Here is a 21150-nt window from a genome sequence, read left to right on the forward strand (position 1 = left end):
TCTGTTTGTTTTGTTTTTCCATTTTCCTTTTTTATAACTCAGTAACTAATATTCCTGTCTTCTCCTGAGCTCCTTGGGGGTGAAAGTATATCTGCCCAGAGTTTCTGGGAGATTTGTGAATGCATTTAAAACTGGTCCAGAAGACTATTAAAATGGTGGGTGGGTAATTTGGGAGAGAAGGTTGCTGAGTTGTAGTCAGGCAAACAGAAAGGATCTTAAGATATCATTAAATCCATACTCCTGCCCCAAAGCAAGATACTTACACTAATATTCCTAAAAGATGCTTTTCTAAAGATTCCTTCAATGATGACAACACTTCAGCTTCATTAGACAACTGTTTGCCCTTAATGTTAAAAATGTTATGTTAATATTGAATCTAAGTATTTCAGATTGTCATTTATGTAATTTCTGCTCTTACTCCCTGGTGGACATGGAGAACATAAACGTCCTTTTCTTTGAAGCATCATTTTAGGTTTTTGAAGACTTATCTGCTCTTACTAGTCCAATCTTCTTCAGGCTGAAAAGCTCCAACACAGTAGGTCTTTCCACAGAGTTTGTGTTGTCTATCAATTTTGTTTCTCTCTTCTGTCTTTTTTCCCTATTAATCCACATCTTTGCAGTACAGTATACAAAACTGGACACACTAATGTAACTGAGGGCTTCCACTGAGGCTGGTGAGATGAGTGGGGAGATGACTTCCCTTGCCTTGCAAGTTATATTCCCATTTATACAGCTGAGTGTTGTATCTGGAGCTTTTTGCAATGTGATATCATTCATGCCTGTCCTGTCTGTGCTATGTCCACTATAACCTATGTATCAACTTCTAAGGAATTGCTCTGAAGTAGTCTGGCCTGTATTGGCACAGTTTAATATCCTGAAGTACACAATAGCCTTGTAAGGGTGCCATCAGATGATGTGTCCTTATTCTTTGAGATCACATCTCCATTTGATCTGCTCTTTGTGCTAATCCTGTGGTCCCCCACGTGTCCTCCCAGATTCATGTTGACTCCAAATACTCTCTATTCCATCATGTGGGACATTAATAAATATATTTAATAGTCCTGAATCTAGGATAGATTCTAAAAAGCCATCCCTTGAAGCACTCTACCATTTTCACTCTGAAGCACCATCTTTCCTTCTTTCTACCTGTTTTCTACTGCCTCAGAGTTTGTCTTGTTCCTTGAAGGAAAACAACTTGTTTGGTATACAGTGCAAAAAGAGTTCCATTTCCTTCCTACTTCTTGCAGTGGTTTTCTGGGAGTGGAGAAGGAGGGAAGGAAAAACGTGCAAGTTGCTTTCAGAATGAAGTATATATTTTCAATCCTTTTTGTCAGATTGATCATTATAGTGCCTGCAGACACTTCAGGGTCTCCACTTGGAAGCAGGATCAGAGCTAAGCATTCAGAGCACTGGAGTCAAAACCCTGAGCCTCCTACAATGGCTGCACATGGCTGTTCTGCTTTTAGTTAAAAACCAATGAGCTGTTACACCGAAATCTAGGCAAGGGAGCTATGAAGGGAAAACGCATGCGAATGCCTTGATTAATAGCATCCCTAAATGACAATGGCTGTTTTATAGGCTTTATAAGATTGTGGTGTTTCTCATATATAAAAAAGGACAAGATGTGGTTGTAATTAATGGAGAAGCTCTTTGTTGAAGCTGTTGACTCTAGCAAAGAACCCAAGGGTTTCTCAGGCTCTTCAGTTGTAAAACTAACTAAATACATCTAGGGCTGCCTTGTGTCACTCCATGGCATCTTTCAAAGCTGTAATTAGCAGATACCTAATGAGTTGCTGTTACAGTATGTGCATCAGATGACTCAAATATTTACTTTAGGCCTCTGCTTCTCTTTCTCTATGCAAGTGAGAATTATTTAGTTTTAACATTTAGAGAGAGAGTTTTCTTCAGTCACCTCACTTCAAAACTTCATTGCTTTCCAATATCCTGGCTGTCAGACTGAGTCCTCTTTAGTACCTTCAGCAGAAAGGTGCATATAAAACATTTAGTGGTGAGAGTCCTTGCTTCATGAAGCTTTCTCTGATTTGTAGGAAGTTTGCCTAAAGGCCATATTTTCACTGCTATAGGTAGTAAATTTGAATTTAATGTAGTACCTGGCATAAAGCCTACTGATGGGCTTAGGAAGAGATTTTAAGATTCTCCTCTGCACCTTCTTTTCAATTGTCTCCATCTTCATGAGTCTTCAGTAAAGCTGCAGTGTTCATTGTGCTCCAGAAAACCTGCTTGTTATCCTTATTTGAGTGTTACAGCAAATCAGATGTCTGATGCATAAAACATAGCCGGCCTGCTGATGGTTATGAAGGAGCAAATGACAGAATAACATTGTTACCCTCCTTCCATTTTTTAGCATGACTGCAGCTGCCCCATTGCTTCATGGTGGACCTTGTGAGCATAGGACATCTCGCTAAAGGTGAGTGGAAACAAATCAAGACAGGTTATGCTTTTAGCTCTAAAAGAATTTCATGAACGGGGCAGTGGAAGAATAATTAGGAGACTGGATCCCTGACACTTACCTCGTATAACAGACTCTTCTGACAGACCGTGAAGTGCGATGCCAGTAATGAAGCAGCTGTGATTTAGCCTTGTGATTCCAGTGTACAGCACCTGGTTTTCTGTACTGACTTTGCTTTCTCACTCCCAAAATTTGTATTCACTTACCTGCCTGTGATATCTGAAGCACTGGGCAGACAAATATTTTTATCATCATATAGTTGCTATGGCAGATCTTTTCAAAATGACCAACTGCAGCAGTCAGTATTAAATTGCCTACATTTCTTAAATGCTTGAAGGTGTAACCCATGTGGTAGCACAGCTAATTGCCCCTTAACCTTGGAGAAATATGGTATAATGGGAGTGTGAAAAGACTAAGAAATTAGGCTGCATCTGTCTGTTGTGGCCTAGATTGAGTGATGCCAGATGATAGTAGCCCTTTATCTTTGCCAGGATGGGGTGGTTCTAGTTGAGGAACTTTCATTGATGCTGTGATGTCCTGTGGGGCAGTGGTGATGGAGCCGGAACATGATTAGTGGAAGAAGGGCTGCAGACACCCCTTCCCTTCCCTGACCCGTGCTTGGGTGCAGGGAAAGGAAGGGGTGCCTGCAGCCCTTCTTCTACTAATGTCTTTTGGAATGAAGATTGCTAACACTTCCCAATGACCAGCAAGGAGCTGCTTCCAGGAGAAGAGTATATGTGTCAGGAATCCTTCATACTCCAAAGCCTTCCTATTATTGTCCATCCACATTATTCTAAAGACGTTCCTTTTGTACTCTTTGTTAAGCACACTTGAAAACCTTAAATATTAGTTTTGACAAGAATTTCACATTTACTGTGTTTGGGCTGACCTTGGTTCAGAAATTTCCTAGTCACTCCCTGTCCTTAGCCATTTCCACTGTGAAAAGTAAATATTCAGATAAGAATCAAATATAGAACTAAATTAAAGATAAATATCTTTCACTTAGATATTTTTTTCCACACAGCCGGTTATTTCTGAAGACTGTTCAAAGACATTTTTAAAGAAATAACTGAATGACTTCAGGTTTGAGAACAAAGGTACATCTAGATACATATATGTAACTAGCGTATTGCAAGCATCTTCTGTTGCACGTACCTGAAACAGATTTCTTCCTGGCATCACGGGTCTTCTAGACATAAATCTCAGGGGGCTTGAACTGAATGTTCAACAGGTTTTGAATGAAGAAAAAAAAATAGTGGGGGGGAGGTTAGCATGTGTTGTAAGAGTATCTGTTTTATAACAGTCATGGTTGTCACAATAAACATGATTAATTTGTTCTTCATTGCCAGCCACTCTCTTAATTCTTTAGATGGTGGCAAAGATGAATAGGGAGCAAGTTTCATACTTCTGAAAAGCTGTGAATTTATATGGTGCCAGTCTCATAGTTACAGGCAGTTGAATGAATCACACATGAGTTGCAATCTGACCAGTAGTTCTTTTCTTAACTATGATTTTTTAATGTGCCAGTCTTATTTTTCCCTCAGCACAGTCCCATTTCTTTCATTGACAAAAGGAAGAATAGGAATATTTCTTTTCTTTAGCAAATTTGCTTTAGTCTGTGGGCACTGAGTAATTCATGCAAATTATGCAATTTATAGAAGAGAGACATTAGTTTTGCTCCAAGGTCCCCAAAATACACATTAGTGTTAATGTCTTTGAGTCTGCCCTGTCACTACCATCCAAGATCCTATGAATCATTTTCACTTTTATCTTCAAACTTATCTTGATTTTTGACAAAATTACAGAGAAACATTGCCAATGGGCTCTGTAAGACATGCCTAAAATAAACCAAAACATAAAGTATTATTGGTTAGCCTCCACAGATCGTCTCTTCTTTAAACTGCTGCTCTCACTTCTGGCTGCTTTGGTCAGTATTGATTTGGTCTTGTCAAATTGCTCTTGTTTATTTTTTGCAGTCATCTATCTTGCCTTTCAGATGTTGTTTATCTGGAGTGACATTTGCTTACACATTAATTAGCAAAGTGACTTAGATGTATATATTTTTGTAGGTCTGGTTATTTTTAGAGAGGTCTGGATGTTGCCAGATTAAGTTGCATTCCTACCTCTGCTCTTTGGATATCTGTCAGGTAACAACTGTAAATTTGGGGCTGTAACTTACCAGTGATCATGAAATTTGTTTTCAGATTTACACAGATGTTCAAAATGGACAAGCAAAGAGGTGAACCACAATGGCTACCCCTAATATCTGTGGTTGAGGTTTGACATGTGAGGATTTGGCAGATCAACCTCAAAGTTTGGAAAAGCTGTATTCCCTTCTTCAGTGAACAAGACCTGATGCTGCTTAATGTAAGTAAGGTTTTAATACAGTATCTGGAATGTGTATAGATGCTTGTTTAAATTAAATGTAAAGTGTTAAATACACATCTTGTGCGGCATTTCAGATCTCATTTGGATGAAATCAAAATTGGCATTTGTAACCCAAACTGAGATATAACTCACAGAAAGTGAGAAGGGTATTAAAGAAAAAGACACACGATTTGATTGTACTTAGCAAGTAAACAAACAAACTATACATATGGTTAAGGGACACTACAAATTTTCCTGGTGGCAATGCCAGAACCAAACATTGGGGCTCCAACCCGCACTCCCAGTTCTGGACCTTTTATCACTCATATACTAGAAGTAGCCTTTGTAGTATTGGAAGATGATGATGATTTGCCATATCACCTAAAGTGCTGGAGATGTGCTTTTTTGTTTGTTTATTGGCTTTTGGTTTTGGTTTAACGTTACACAAAGCTTTATAAACAACTAATGTGACTGATAGCAATGCAAATTTCCCTGAATCATGAAGTAGCTAAATAATTTCTGTTAGTAGAGAGAGACTATCTTGTCTGTCAGTCAAGCAGATCTTATTGTCCTATTGGTTGTATTCAGATGATTTTAATGGACTGAATTAGAGGAAAATGCCTCATAGCACAGACCTTCTTGCTTTAAAGATGTTTGTAATTTTACTACAATATCTTTCCCCAAATTATCTATTTAGTATGTTTAAAATTAACGAGAAAATCCATGGCTTAAACAGGTAATGAGAGTCACTTAATTACTTCAAGCTATAAGGAAAGTAATTTCCAATAGAATAACTTAGGCTATCATCCTGTGCTCTACAGCTGAGGGACTGAACTGCACAGCGCTGCCCGCAGCTGGGAACACAGCAGTATAAACTGCTTTCACATCCCTACTCCACCAGAGCTCATGCCTTACAAAGGAAATGGGTATGGTCAGGGAAAGGCTGGAAATAGGGAGCTGAGAGATGCATGGCATGAGCAGGCACTTTCCATTAAAGTGAAGTCCTCTTGGTGAAGTCCTTGGGCAAAAATTATTGTAATATCCCATCCTTTTCTTCCAAGGAGATGATTCATGTCTGAGATCTTTCAACTTTTCCTGAAAGGGAAAGACAGAAACTCCTGCTGTTGTAGAATAATTGAATTCAATGTTTTTCCTCCCTTCAGGCCAAGGTTTTTAACTGAAAGAGAAAACTGGCAGATATTCTTAGCTTTCGGAATGTATCTCTGTCAGTTTTCTGTCTTGTGATTCCAAACAAATCAAAACAACAAAGCCGGTCTCTGAGTTCCAAGATGGGACACAGAAGAATGACACAATTGTCTTTGCAGAATGGATGAGTTAACCTCTATGTCTTTCAACTTGCTTGCAATGGCTGATGTCAAACATACGTATACAAGAAAATATGAAATTCCTTTATAATTTACAAAATTGCTGCTGAGCTTTTAGTGCAATGTGGTCAAAGCCTGTTTTACTTCTAATGCTGGGAGGTTGGCCATTTGAGCTGAATGAGAGGAGTGGGCTGCTTGTAATCTCGCATGCCAGCCCTTTATCAATCTTGGAGATGGGTCAGCAACTCCGACCAAATTTGAGATGGGCTTTAATCACCTTAATTGCCTATGGACGTCTATGAGCACTGGGAGCTGGATGGAACGAAAAGATTCGTGTTATTGCCAGCACTGACAGAAGCACTGTCAGAAATCATCCTTTACGTCGAGGGTTTGACAGGAGCTGTTGGGCCAGACCGCATCTCCAGCTCCAGACCAATGCTGCAGGTATCCACAACCAGGACTATTGCAGGAAGAGCAGATGGTCAGGGTTATTGCTCTGGAAGGAGATTTAGGAAACAAAGGGCAAAAATAGAAAGGAAATCAAGCTTTGCTAATTTTGCTGTTTGTGGAATTAACTTTTACTATTGAAATTAGAGAATAGCCCCACAAGTCTCTTTCTGGTTTTTCTCCAGAGCACTGTCAGGGTGAGATTCTTCTCACTGATCTAGTTTTCAAATTAGCTATCAGTTTGGCCTGTGCACATTCTTAGTTCCTTTTTTTTTTTCCCCTGACATAATGTTACTATTGCAGAAGATTTTTAACATTACTGCTTCAGAAGATTTTTGAATTATAAATATGACAGGAGATTCTAGGGTTTTCTTTCATTTTAAAGACATTTATTGAATGTATATATATAATGTCAGTAGAGCAAGGGCATGACCAGTACTTGTATATTGTCTACTGGGATCAAAACATAACAAGGCTGGTATTTTACTCTCTTTATGTATGTTTTACTACCATTGTAAATTGTTGTCAGTTGACTTTGAAGGTGGTCAGAGGTTAAAATACCAAGTAACTGTTTTGTGAACAATATTCCAATATTCTGCAGCTGGAGAAGATAACACAACAGCTTAATTTCATAATTTATGGCATATCTCTGCAGAGGGGACATCATTTTAGAAAAATACACCCTCAATGAATGGATGTTACTGAGAAATACATGAATGTCAAGCCAGGTCGCAGCCATTAAACTCCAACATTCACATGCAGTCAGATAGGTGTGGGGTCTGATCATCTCTTTTGAAATCTATGTGTTGCTTTTAATTATTTTTCAATAACAGTTGAATTTGGCCCTTGAATTATAGGTGGAGGCTATTTACTCTGTTTTGGTGGTCTAGAGCGAAGTGTTATGTGCTGATGTGAAAATAAGATAGCATAAGACACGGCAGCTTTGGCTGATGAGAGAATTTCAGCTTTCAGCCTGGCTGGTTAAGTTAGCTATTTGTTCAGGGGCATGATGGAATAATAAATAATAATAATAATAAAAAAAAAGGTTATGCATTACAACAGTGAACAATTGGCTGCAGCTCTAATCAAGAGACAAAGAAAATCATGCCTAATGACTAAACCAGACAGCAGGTTGCACATTTGGACTTCATGATGCATTCCAGTCAGTAACATGAAAGACAGGAAATACCTTACACGTGTTGCCTTTGGGGAACAAGAGAAGATATTGGAGGTCAAGCATGGCTCTACAACATTCGCTGATAAATCTTTTCAATAGTGTTTTTTTTTTCTTTTATATTCCTGAGCAGTGTGGTATTGCCTGCAAAGCAGTGGGAAGATCAAACAGCCTTTCAGCCAGCTGCTCAACATTGGTCACTGCCTTTAGAGAACGATGAACCCATCAGCGCGGCTGAGTGCTGCTGTAGACCATCCAGCACATGCAGAGGTAAACTGAGAGCCGGGAGTGACCTTGAGCACTGTACCAACAGCATTTGGCCACGACCAGTAATAATGTCAATCTGTTATCTCCCAGTGCAATCCAACTAGCTACTGGAGTCAAGGTTGCAGACTGGAGACCCCAGAGCTGTTTTTAACTGCTTGCATCTGAAAGTTCATCTAAATTCAGTCTCGTGAAATTGCTGCAACATTAGAAACCATCATTGTAATTAGGCTTCACAGAGCCCTTCATCTGTATTCCTTCACTCTCTTTTGTAAATACAAGATAGCTGACTTAAGAGAGTGTCATTCCCTCTGGTGCCAAAATTTGGGTAAATCACTAGAAAAACAGTATTCTTGGTGTGGTAACAAACAGAGTAAAAAGTTATTTTCCCCTTTTTAAATCCTGACAAGCTGTAGAAAGCAGCAACTTTACAGCCTCTCTCAAAACACACTATAATATAGCACATTATTTTATGCTGTTCCTAATGTTTTGGCTGTTATTGCTAACTACAATGGCACGTTAACATAGGCTACTTCACAGGTTACTGAGGAGTAGAATCCTTGTTCCAAACAGAATCACAGAATCATCTAGGTTGGAAGAGACCTCCAAGATCACCTAGTCCAACCTCTGACCTAACACTACCAAGTCCTCCACTAAACCATATCACTAAGCTCTAAATCTAAACGTCTTTAAAAGACCTCCAGGGATGGAGACTCAACCACTTCCCTGGGAAACCCATTCCAATGCCTAACAACCCTTTCAGTAAAGAAGTTCTTCCTCATATCCAACCTAAACCTCCCCTGGCGCAACTTTAGCCCATTCCCCCTCGTCCTGTCACCAGGCACGTGGGAGAACAGACCAACCCCCACCTCGCTACAGCCTCCTTTAAGGTACATGTAGAGAGCAATAAGGTCACCCCTGAGCCTCCTCTTCTCCAGGCTGAACAACCCCAGCTCCCTCAGCCGCTCCTCATGAGACTTGTTCTCCAGGCCCCTCACCAGCTTTGTCGCCCTTCTCTGGACTCGCTTGAGCACCTCGACGTCCTTCTTGTAGCGAGGGGCCCAAAACTGAACACAGTACTCGAGGTGCGGCCTCACCAGAGCCGAGTACAGGGGGACAATCACTTCCCTAGTCCTACTGGCCCCACTGTTTCTTACGCAAGCCAGGATGCTGTTGGCCTTCTTGGCCACCTGAGCACACTGCTGGCTCATATTCAGCTGCCTATCAACCAGTACTCCCAGGTCCTTCTCTGCCAGGCAGCTTTCCAACCACTCATCTCCCAGCCTGTAGCGCTGCTTGGGGTTGTTGTGACCCAGGTGCAGGACCCGGCACTTGGCCTTGTTGAACCTCATACAGTTGGCCTCAGCCCATCGCTCCAGCCTATCCAGATCCTCCTGCAGAGCTTTCCTACCCTCGAGCAGACCGACACACGCACCTAACTTGGTGTCGTCTGCAAGCTTACTGAGGGTGCACTCGATCCCCTCATCCAGGTCATTGATAAAGACATTAAAGAGAACTGGCCGCAGTACTGAGCCCTGGGGGACTCCACTAGTGACCGGCCTCCAACTGGATTTAACTCCATTCACCACAACTCTTTGGGCCCGGCTACCCAGACAGTTTCTAACCCAATGAAGTGTATGCCAGTCCGAGCCATGAGCAGCCAGTTTCCCAAGGAGAATGCTGTGGGAAATGGTGTGAAAAGCCTTACTGAGGTCAAGGTAGACCACATCCACAGCCTTTCCCTCATCCACCAAGCACGTCTCTTTGTCATAGAAGGAGAATAAAAGACAGAGTAAAAGTGAAGGAATTAATTCCATGTCATTGGTGGGTTTCTCTTGCTCAGCTGTTATGTTTATTTAGTGTGGTGATAATGATAATGATTTTCTATAAGACCATAGTAAAAAAAATAGTCATTCTATTTCAGTAAATATAGGGTGTCTAGACCTTTATGTTACAAAAGGTAAAGAGAAGGATATAGAGATGTGGGGGGTGAATCTCACAGTAGAGTATTTCTTCAGTAATTGTATGTAAATTGACAGTAAATTTCTTCAGCATTGCATGGTCTACAAGTGTGCCTAGATATAAGCACATAGTTGAACGCCTTGGGCCGGGACCAAGGTATGGTTGGACTTGATGATCTTATGAGTCTTTTCCAACTTGAATGATTGTATGATACTATTTGTAAATGGAAATGATGTAATTCTGTCCGTGGTGCTGCCGAGAGTCCCCGTGCCACTGCTCAACCACAGTCTGCAGGGTAGTATCAAACCTTGACTTGTTGTCTGCTGCGGCACAGCTTTTGGGGTCCATTTGGATCTGTTAACTGTTAGGTGAATGGTTACAATTGGCTTCAAGTGAGAAATTTAGGGATTTCAGCTCCTTGGTGGATAATTTTCTTTCAATTCATATGTGAGATATTTTGATCTGTTCTGTAAAGAAATCTTGTGAAATTTCTGACTCTAAACCATGCTAAGAATGCAGGTATGCATGTGAAAAATAGTAACCACAATATACTTGAAATGGTTCTTTCAAAATGTGTTCCAGAAAAGGAGAGAAAGGGCAGAAAGAGGGCACATTTTTTTCTTGATTTCTTTAGCAGCTAAAGAAAACTGTTTGTTTATTTTAAAACATGTAAGCCTTTTTCCTGAGTGCTTTTTGAATGCTATAATAATCTATGCAGTTTAGAAATACCGGAGCCAAAGACAGGACTTTAACTAGGGTTTCAGTAAACTGGGGCTGCAGACCTACCTAAGCAGCCGGTTCTGTGCTGAATTTCAGCTCAATCCTGTTTCATCTGAGGACAATAGAAAAACTCAGAATAAATTCAATATTATATGTTCAGGGAAGAAATCTGTGGTTTGGAGGGCAATTAAAAATCTACTGGAAGCATAGAGAATCAGCAAAAATACTTTCAGAAGTCTGTCTTTCCTCTGCATAATGAATAGTCAGAGCATCTTGTCGCCCAACAAGGTACAAATTAGGTTATTATTTTCCCAGCTGCAAGTTATTCACGTGGGGAATGACGTACCAACAAAGCTGCTTGTGCATATACGTATTTCAAGACTTTCAAAAGCTAGTGACAAGGTAATTGTTTGATAGATGCAATATGCTATGGGATTGGTATCCAAATAACACCAACATCAATATTTGGTCATATTGTCAGTGTATAAGCAATCTGTCTTCAAATTGTGTCTGAAAGCAACAAAACCAAATTTTCTCAGAAAAAAGTTGCATTGCATGTGCAGTGGAGAAAAATCTCCACTGGTGATAACACATTGTGGTCAAGTTTCTCAGAATTGGTGGGTAACTTATGCCAGACAAATATGAACCAAGTATATTGTGTGAAAACCAAGCAAGTGCTTGGTTGGTAAAGTATAATCATACTCAGACATGCTTATTGTTTGAAGAAACTCAGGGAACAAGTCTCAAAATTCCACTTAGTGAGTTCAAACTGGCGCTACTCTGAGTGGCACTGAGCATTTATTGGGTTACTGGGCAGGACTGGTTGTTTTAATCTGAGCCTTACAGAAAGCAAATTACAAAAAAATCAGTCAATACTGTTGACAAAGTCCATTACTTCTGCACTTCAGTCTGCTTGCATTTTGCTCCACAATTATGTTGCCATAAATATTTTCCATGGAAAGTATGGAGTGAACAACCCTTTTATTTTTCAATGTTGATGATTTTTTGTGAGATGAACTGCATAGCATTTCCAAAGCATAATGGCACCAGGGAGGAGGAAACTTGCTTCAGTTTAGCATATTTCAGTCTTTTAGAAAGTTCCTTTTCTAAGTTGTGTTTTTATGCATTTGGACCATCTCTGAATGCAGCTAAAGGGTGGTTTTGATGTATGAGGTAGTTAATATGATTGAGGAGAGAAAATGGTCAATACTTGATTTTAAAACATTTAAGGTGACTTTGACCATAGCAGTCTATTTCTTGTTAAGCCAATAAATTAGAAGTGATAGTCTACTTTGTATTAAGACAAAATATAAGTAGGCCTAAATGTCTGTAAAATGCCCATTCACATTTACTATGCATGTCATTGAAAGATAGCTGTGACGTTTTCTCTTGCATTTTTCTCAATCAGCCAGCATTTCTATTTAAACGGGCATTTTCAGTCCTCTAGAAATGTGCATGAAAACATTCCCTCAGCTAAGAACTGATAAGCAGGGTCACATTTTACGAGCCTTTTGAAAATATAAAATATTGCATAGCATATACCTTTAACACACTCGTGTATATGTAGCAGACCCTTTTCATATCATTTTTTGAAGAGCAATATGGTTGCATGAAAAAAGACACAAGGCCAACAAGCAGTCCCCAGCAGTTCACCCAGGTCTGGCAGCGGTGTGGCAATGCCAATGGAGTGCTTGGCATGAGCTATCCCATTTCTCAGCTGTGACACCACATTTGCAGTCTACTTGTTGGCTGGTTGTTCTTCTGGGGGAGATTGTTACTGTTTTTTAATTGTGCTATAACTCTGTGATTAAACAAAGCAGTAAACGGACTGTGTGGTGATAAAAGCAACATATATACCTGAAGACTTTAAATTAATGGTGGGGATGTTGCTGTAGAAAACTTACTAAAGGTTGTGACCCTTTTTTGGACACACATTAAATTTTTATGAAATTCTTCCCAGTCCCTGTGGATCCTTCACAAACACCAAGAGCAGTTCCTCTTGCAGGCTGGGCTTCTTCACTGTTTATGCTAAATCATTAATAAATGATTTTAAGTAATGTTGGCTTTGATAGAGATTGCAAGCCTGTTCTTCAACATTATAAAATTGATATTTGCATCTAATTTGGGTTTTGGTCTCCTATTCCATTTGTGATGCAGAACAGTATTTCCCTCCCCTTCTGTGTCATGCTTTGTCATGAGCCTTCTGGGAACTGAAGTGAGCGTTATCAAATCCTTCAAGCAGTTCCCAGGCTTAAGAAATGCAAGACCATTACACAACAAACCACGAAAATTCACAGCTTTTGTTTGTAGATATCCAAGAGTGGAAAAAGCAAAATAATTTGATTAGTCTGTTCATAATATGTATGCTGTAGGATCTGTAGATGCATATAACTTTGTAAGACTCGCTATTAACAAGTATTTCCAGATGAAATGGGTTCCTTTCTTTCAGGAAGTCTCCCTAAATGTGAAGTTCTGTTTATGGCTTAAAAGATTATTTTGGCATCCTTCCACTCAGTCGTTAGCATCTTGAATCCCACACTGTAATTAGCTACACATGCATACTGGAGTACTGGTGTAGCAGTCTGTCATATCTAGCCACCTTTAAGCTCATTGTTTCCTGTTTGTCACCATGTTCCTCTATTTGTTAATTATTGTTTTGCTGAACACCTACAACTAACAATACGGAAGTGCAAATATTTAGAAAGATGAGAGAGATACTCATCTTGGGAAGAGTATTATGGATTTTTCAATACTATTGCATTCCATAATATCACTTTGACCTTCAGAGAAGTTTCACAAGGGAGGATGCTCTAGCTCTGCCTAACCTACCATTGCTATATATATGTTACGTTGTTAAAGGTAAAATCACTTATGGATAGGTCCTGAAGGAGGATGAGGTGTCTGGAGAAACCCAGAACAGTGCCAGTGCCCCAGCTGGGGTCCAGATGCTCCTGCACAAGCGGTGCACTGACCTTCTGTGTTCGCTTCTCTCTGGCTGCCATCACTGCAGGTCCCCCAGGTGGGCAGGGTGGCACCGCAGCGCTGGACACCAGCTGCCGCCTGTCACCCCCGGGGGATCTGGGTGGGCTGGAAGTCAGGAAGCAGCTCATGTCTCCTGAAGACTATCTGATGGAAACACACTCTGTCTTTAACATATGGAACAGTGAAATGAGGAAAAAATCTGCATTTCTGCTGTAGCTTTCTATTAATTCTCTGAGCTGTATTTGGTGGCCTTGGTAAGCATGAGGAAGGTTGGTGCTGCTGACGAAGGTAACCAAAGCCAGTACCTCCTGTACACAGGTTTCCAGCTGGTGTATGTTCCTCCGTCACAGCACAGTCCCTAGGCTGTTCTTGTTCAAGCCAGGTGATGTTATCAGCTGCTGATCAGGCTCTTGCAGGAAGCTCCACTTTCGTGAACCTGAACGTTTATTCTCCAGAAAATGATCATCAGATCCTTGTGTTATTATAGTTCTGAATGGGAGCTGCAAATGCTGGTTTAAGACCACATTGCTCATCTTTAAAAGAATGGTGTACTTCCTCAGGGACCAATGTACGGTTTTTATCTGAATTTATTACCTGTTATTTTGTTTCACATGTCAAGTATGATAATGAGGTCCAATCAGGAACAACCAAGACTGGCTATTTCTTGAAGAGCAAAAACTTGCTAAGCCTTTGAAGCATAAGGCTTTACGCATTTAAAATGAGAAGTATCAATGAAAAACTAACTTCTGAATGCTCAAAGGCAAGATCTGGGATAGGTGAGGAGACTGTGATGGCGTTTCAGCTGGGAGTTTCACAGCTCATGTTTGCACTCACAAATGTGTATCTGTCCATTCTGCTCTTTGCAGAGCCCTTGGTCTGGATAAAAAGGTTGTGGGGTGTGCAGGAGGGTCTTTGTCAGCAGCTAAAGTCTGTCTCAGAAGCCAAGCTGCCCATGGGGAAGAGGACATCTCATCTAGATATTTGGATGGGATCTGTATTTGCACTCACAAATAGCAGTACTCTGCATCCATATCCCAGTTGAGCCTCATCTGGGACATGACCAGAATACAGGAAGAGCAGGCTTATTAAATTAATGTTGGCACCTTGTCATTTGAAGACTTTTTGTGGACCTGAAGTACAGCAGCTGTTTACAAGGCACCCTTATTTTTTCTCATCTATTTCATTAATAGGCAAAAATACTTTAGAAACAGAAATCCTCTGATCAGGCATTCATAATGAAGAATTACTGCCTGTCTTATACTGTTCCCTTCAGACTGTTGCTGTCATTTAATAACTCAAGGATGTGATTTGTAGCATCCTTCTTGGGAAAGTGTCCTACCGTCTAACATCCCTTTTTGGAAGGCTGTTTCCAATATGTAGCTGTAAGCTTCCTTCATTCAAAATTGTGTTGCTTTCAAGCTGTTCTTCCAATGTACACACACATTTCAGTTACGGCAATTAATCATTTTCTTTCCTGGGAAACTTACATGGGTCTAGTCATAGCTTTTTCTCGTAAGCTGGAAGTTTTAACTAAGTAATGCCTTGGGATCCAAAACCAGTTCGTGGCACTGAAGCTGTTTCCTCAGAATAAACTTCATCACAGCTAGGTTTCATTGTGCTCCAGATTTTCCTTGATATTTTTCAGTTGTAGGTGCATGCAAAGTATTAAATATTGGCCTTTGTTAGTGCCACCACTGCTACTCCATACTGGAAGACCACTTGGATGCTCCTGGGGTTAAAGAAGCCTAAACTTATCCTGACACCCTTGTCTTCTTCTAGGGTCCCGTGTGCTTTCCTCTCTCTAGAAAACAGTTCAATGTTATTGGTCTCTCCTTCCATTATTACCCCATTTTTCTACTTTTAACATGTTTTTATTGGCTGGTGATGTTATTTTTCTTCTCCATCAGCCCTGCAGCCTTGGTACTGTTGGGGCAGGACCCTCTTCCTGTCCAGCATCATGTCTAGCAGCTGACAAACCACAGTATGAGCCCTCTGCTTATACTTCCAAAAATTAATTTGTTGTTTTCCAACTCCTGAAAGCCTCTTTGACCTGCTTGTGTTACTGTAAATATCCTCTTTGCCTGTCACAACTATTTTGGTGATAAAACAACTGTTCACATGGTGTCAAAGAATGGGCAGGAACTTGAGAGAAAAATGATCAAGACCAATGTTTTTCCTGCTTTCTTGACTCTAGGCAGTGCTCACTGAAAATACAGATCTGCTGAAAAACAATGCTATCTAAAAAGAGAGCAGTTTTCCTTACTCTCAGACAAACTTTTAAAAACAATCTCTCAAGAAAAAGTTTCAAAGTTCTCAAAAAAAAAAAAAAGGGGGAATGTATCTAAAGATGAATGGGAAGACACATGTTTTTAGTAACAGATACTTTATTTTTAGGTAGTATAATTTTTATGGAAGTCATAATGTTTTATAAGTTTTAATGAATGTCCTTCTCAGAATAACTTGAGAGTTACTATCAGTGCATTATCTGGGAAAAGGTCACCAGATCTGTTCTGAAAAGAGAGGCATTTGCAAATGGGAGGTTACACAGATTGGGGAAGGGAATTTAAAGTAAAGCACTACATGCACATCGCAGTCTGCACTGAGGGAAGTGCACACATGGTATAGCAAGACCAGATGCATGAATCCTGAAGTCTTTTGGATTTTATTGGTGTCCAAACACAAGCGAACCTTTATGCCATGGCAGAATTGTTCTGTAGCAGGAATACAACTCCCTTTCTTGAGACAAATAAGATACAACCTGCTCACTATTCTAATATCTTTAAGTCGCTAAACTTCAGATTCACAGCCGAACTTCAGAGAAACTGTCCTTGCAACCACTGCATACCCATGTCCTGGCTGCTGGCTGGCACCCAGCCCTTAGGTGTGCCTCCAGCGAGCCTTGGCTCAAAATGCCGTGCACCAGTCACCCTGAGGTGCACGCTGAATTTAATTCAAGCCACAGCCAGGGACACAAGCCATGTTGTAATTATGGGCTCAAAGCCCATTACATTCATGGATCAAGCTTGCAGTATGATCCTGTGAAAAGACACCAGATCTGTTTCAGCAGAAACTGGGAAGCAATGATTTTTACCAATTTTTCCGGTTAACTTTAAACTGTTGACATGGTGCTAAATTCAGTATGCTGAAGGTGTTTCCATGTGTCACTTCTAATAGGATACAGGTGTCAGACAATTTGAGATTATTTCAAACCTAATTTTCCTAGAGTGAAGATACAAACAGTTACACCAGAAGCAGATGTTGGGTCTTTCTCACCCCTCTGAAATGTGGTTTGGCATCCATCCAGTCTGAGTCTATGGGGAAAAAGAGAAAATTATATTTAATTTTAGCTTGCTTGGTTTCCTCCTTTCAAAATCTACATGAATGTGCAATAAAATAGCCCATCCCTTTTCCCTCTGCTTACACAGGGACTAAGTATCTTGTTGCAAACAGATGGAGTGCAGTCAGGTTGGGACGTGAACATTTTTCCATCTCCCCACTATCACTATGTGGGCCAAAATTTTGTAAAAAAAAATGCTATCTTTTCCTTTTTCCACCATTCTCCCTGCCTCTTTCAGTTATTTTTCTAGTGCATTTGTCGGAAGTAACAGCCAGGAAACAAAGGCTACAAGGACTGCACGTAAACCACCATTTTGGGGTCCTGCCTCTGGTCCATCCCCATTGACCTACCTTGGGGTGGTCTCTAGGATTGCATCAGGGCTCGAGAGAGCAGCCCTGAGAGCATCTTCTTCCCTCTGATTTCAGCCTGCTAAGATCTCCTTTAGCTTTTCTTACTTTTTGAAGCAATGTTTCTTTTCCACTTTATTCATGTAGTTTTATGTGAAATCTCAGCTATGCATCATGGGTACAAAAACTAGAGATCACTTGCTGGCACCGTGCTGTCCTGAGAATGATACATGCTTTCCATCAGAACTCATGTAGGTGACAGAAGAATTGAGCTCATAACATTGGGATTTACACTTTGTAGAAAAGAACATCCTATTCTGAGCATCACCATTCAGATTTTGGTTTCTGATGCTCAAATATGTATTTCTTCACCTGTTTCTAGTGAAGGAATCTTATGACTACAAATCCCACTTAGGGTACAACCTTACTTAAAGTCAAATTATCATCAAATGCTACAATTAAAAATAGTTCTGCTTAAGTCCAAATAATTGCACATTAATATATACATATATATTAAGGATTTAAGAAAATGTATTGTGGAGATATGGAGATAATGTGGAGATAATTTTTTTTCTTTTCTTTTCTTTTTTCAATCAATATTTGTTGACCATGAAAAGACTTCTGAAGAGTTGCTCTCATAACCAAACAACACAACCTTCAATATTTAAGAGCCATAAATTTATACTGGGAAGCAAAGGGGTGGGATGTTTTTGTCATCCATCTCCACGTGCCCGAGGAAGAAATGCATGAAGTCCTTCTACACAAAACAGGGACTTCACAGAGTGGTAAGCACATAAGGGAAAAACCACCAGATGATGGGTGGAAGGTTTTAACATCACTGTTTATCTGCACTATGTCAATGCAGATTGCACCAGGAATGTTCTCAAGTCAACCCCCCACTGAGGCCACCGGCAGAGGTGAGTAAATACAATAAATAGGAAGCATTAATTGCTGGCTTCTGAATCAAAGGAAAAACTACGGAAACGCCACTCTGCAAATTGGGTTTTAACTGCACTGCCAGGAAGTTATCTAGAGGCATTTGAAGACCAACTTAGTAACAGGAAATTAATCAAAAGCATTTTAAAGTGGCTCCTTGGCCAGTGAGTGCTGTGGTGGCTATTTATTCTGCTGAACTATGGCAATTTAGCCCAGTTAAGGGTCTGCTCAGATGTTGTATATTAGCCACTGCCAGAACAAGTGACCTTTTTGCACAGTACATTAAGAACAGAACAAAAAGATAGAAATTCCCATTTTCCAAGCATGGTCCAAATAAACCTCTGTGCTCTTGTTGAGCCAGCTGTGTTGAAGAGGAGTGATTATAACAAGCCTTTTTTTTCAGCCTGCACCTGTCTCTCCTTCCGCAGCTGAGGACACACTGGAAATCTACTTCCCTATAGACCTGATCCAGTAAAAGTTTCAGGTGGAAATTAAATTCATCATTATCTACATCTATTTTTACTTAACCACTTAAGGGGAAAAACACCCAAAAGTCAGCAGTTACAGGAATGTGCAGTAGCTACTCACCCGCAGTGAAGAAAAACTTCCCCCCTTTCTCCATCCCCAAATAGATTTAAGGTTCTTTTATTTTTCACTCTTGTGGTCATCAAGGTCTTGCAAAGAAGAAATGAGGACCAGATTCAAGCAGCCTCGTGTTGCTGGTAGCCACAGTCCAGCTCGTGAGATGACAGCTCGGCTACCACCTAAGCAGAAACATTCATGTTTGGGGAAGGTTTAGTGCACCCTGGGTTGTGCCACTTGGGACTGTGTCCTGCACCCCTTGCTTCAGGCACAGCTGCATGGATCAATCCAGCAGCTTTGTTTTATCAAGGAATATATGGGAAAGAAATGTGCCAAAATATCGAAAGGAAAACAAAAAACAAACAAACAAAAAAACCACACACAAATGTGTTTACAAAGTGTAGCATCCACTGCCAAGGTCTGATGTGGATCCACCGTGAAGGACACTGGCTGGCTTTCTCCAAAGACTGTTTTCCTCTTGATTTTTCTGAGGAATTTAAGAATTTGCTAGAGCAAAGTGGAGTTCAGCATTATCCATGGAGAATGCAAAACTGTCTAGTTTCCTCCTAGCAGATGGATATATTATAGAAAATATAAATAGACGTTTAAAGTCTTCAAAGTGCTGTGAAATATTCCATTTATTTGGTGTATCTAAAATTGCATTACCATTTCTAAAGCATTGGTTTCCTTTAAGATATCTTCCTTCTTTCAAATGAATAGCTTTTTTTATACTTAGTTATTTTGCTGAGGTAATTCTCACACAGTGATCTTATCCACCTTCAAATCTTTGCCCGTGTTCCCTCAGCCAGCTGTTATTCACCCGTAAGCATGCCTAATGCCAGTTGTTTGATTTCTGGCACTGAAATACAAGAAAATTAATAGCTTCAAAATTGGCATTATTGGATTTTTCTTTTAATCCAAAATTATTGGATTTTTCTGTCTTTAAGACATGATGTCTGTAAGCTGACCGGCGCTATGTAAATATCAGACATCACACATAGTCTCTGTTCCTGGGGAAAAAATCAAAGTAGAACTCAAATTGTTTTGTGACAAGATGCTGTATATGACTGAGGCAAGACAGCAGGATGCTAAATGAAAATTACTAAAGCATGTCAAAATAGAGTGACAATAATAAATTATTGTCAAATGAAATGCTTCATGCTGACCTAAATTGTTACACTACATTTTATCATATTGTGATTAAGTATGTGGTTCAAAAAAGATTAATCTCCCTGGGATGTTGTTGTTATTTCTACTGTGAATCAATTGCCACAGCTTACTTGAAATAAATTAGATTTTTCAAAATAATATTCTTAATGCAAGCTATGCAAATCATAACTCCAATAATTAATATATTTATCTCCTATAACATCGAAGTGCTAATTGTTAGATTTTTTATTATTCTTACTACTTCAAGGCAGTACCTGCATTTCTGGAACTCTGTGTAGTTTCATCCTCTATCGTTTCGGGTTTGAGAAGAATTATATCTACAAATGCAGCCATTCAAAATTATGGTTGTATGATAGAAAATGACTACTTTCAGCATACTAATCAGCAAGTCAATAGAGTCCATAAAAACTAGGGATACGAACCAGAAAACGTTATTCATTAATTTTGTTTATGGTTATTTAATTTTAATTATAATACTTTAAAGCTCTTTAAATCTACAACTCCATCATATGTAAGTTAATGTAGTATATTTTTTCAAAAATAATCAAGGCCTGGTAATATAGATCACTACAGAGCCTGTAATTAAATCTTTGATGAGTTTCAAAGTGATTTTTAAGTGTGCATGCAGATTGTAAAAAGTGCTTTACCAAAGCTCTATTCCTATCATCATGACTTCAGGAATGTTTCTCAGGCAATGTCCAAATTAAATTTTCTTTCAAGTTCAAAATGGATATGTTTGTAATTGAATAATGACCTTGCCAATAAATATTCTGTGTACGTACACAAAACAATGAATTTTCACACCTCTTTTCCTTTGTAAGTGATAATAACGAATATTTTTCTACGGATCATAAAGGCCTTTAATACTATTATTGCCATTATGCCTTAGAGAAGGGAGCCTTGATGATATCCATTGCAGGTGTTTTCTTCTCTGAAGAGGTGATTCTAGATCTGATCTTACAGCGCTAATTTTGGCACCATCACAATGGTCAAAGGCCAAAAAAAAAAAAGGCACTGACAACAGAATATATCTCACTGCTGTCTGCACCCTGCATAAGGACCTCATG

At 39.7% G+C, this 21150-nt stretch overlaps 1 long non-coding RNA gene across 1 annotated transcript in view; it reads left to right on the forward strand.

The window, feature by feature from the left end:
* Positions 1 to 2363: 2363 nt before the first annotated feature.
* Positions 2364 to 21150, forward strand: part of LOC310899535 — a 47783-nt gene continuing 28996 nt past the window's right edge. Inside the window, exons 1-4 of the long non-coding RNA XR_014584367.1 lie at positions 2364 to 2428; positions 4675 to 4837; positions 7917 to 8053; positions 18013 to 18312. This is a non-coding gene — a long non-coding RNA (uncharacterized lncRNA). The remainder of the gene's footprint in view (positions 2429 to 4674; positions 4838 to 7916; positions 8054 to 18012; positions 18313 to 21150) is intronic.

Source organism: Anser anser (assembly GCF_964211835.1).
Source record: "Anser anser genome assembly, chromosome: 4".
Classification (NCBI taxonomy): domain Eukaryota; kingdom Metazoa; phylum Chordata; class Aves; order Anseriformes; family Anatidae; genus Anser; species Anser anser.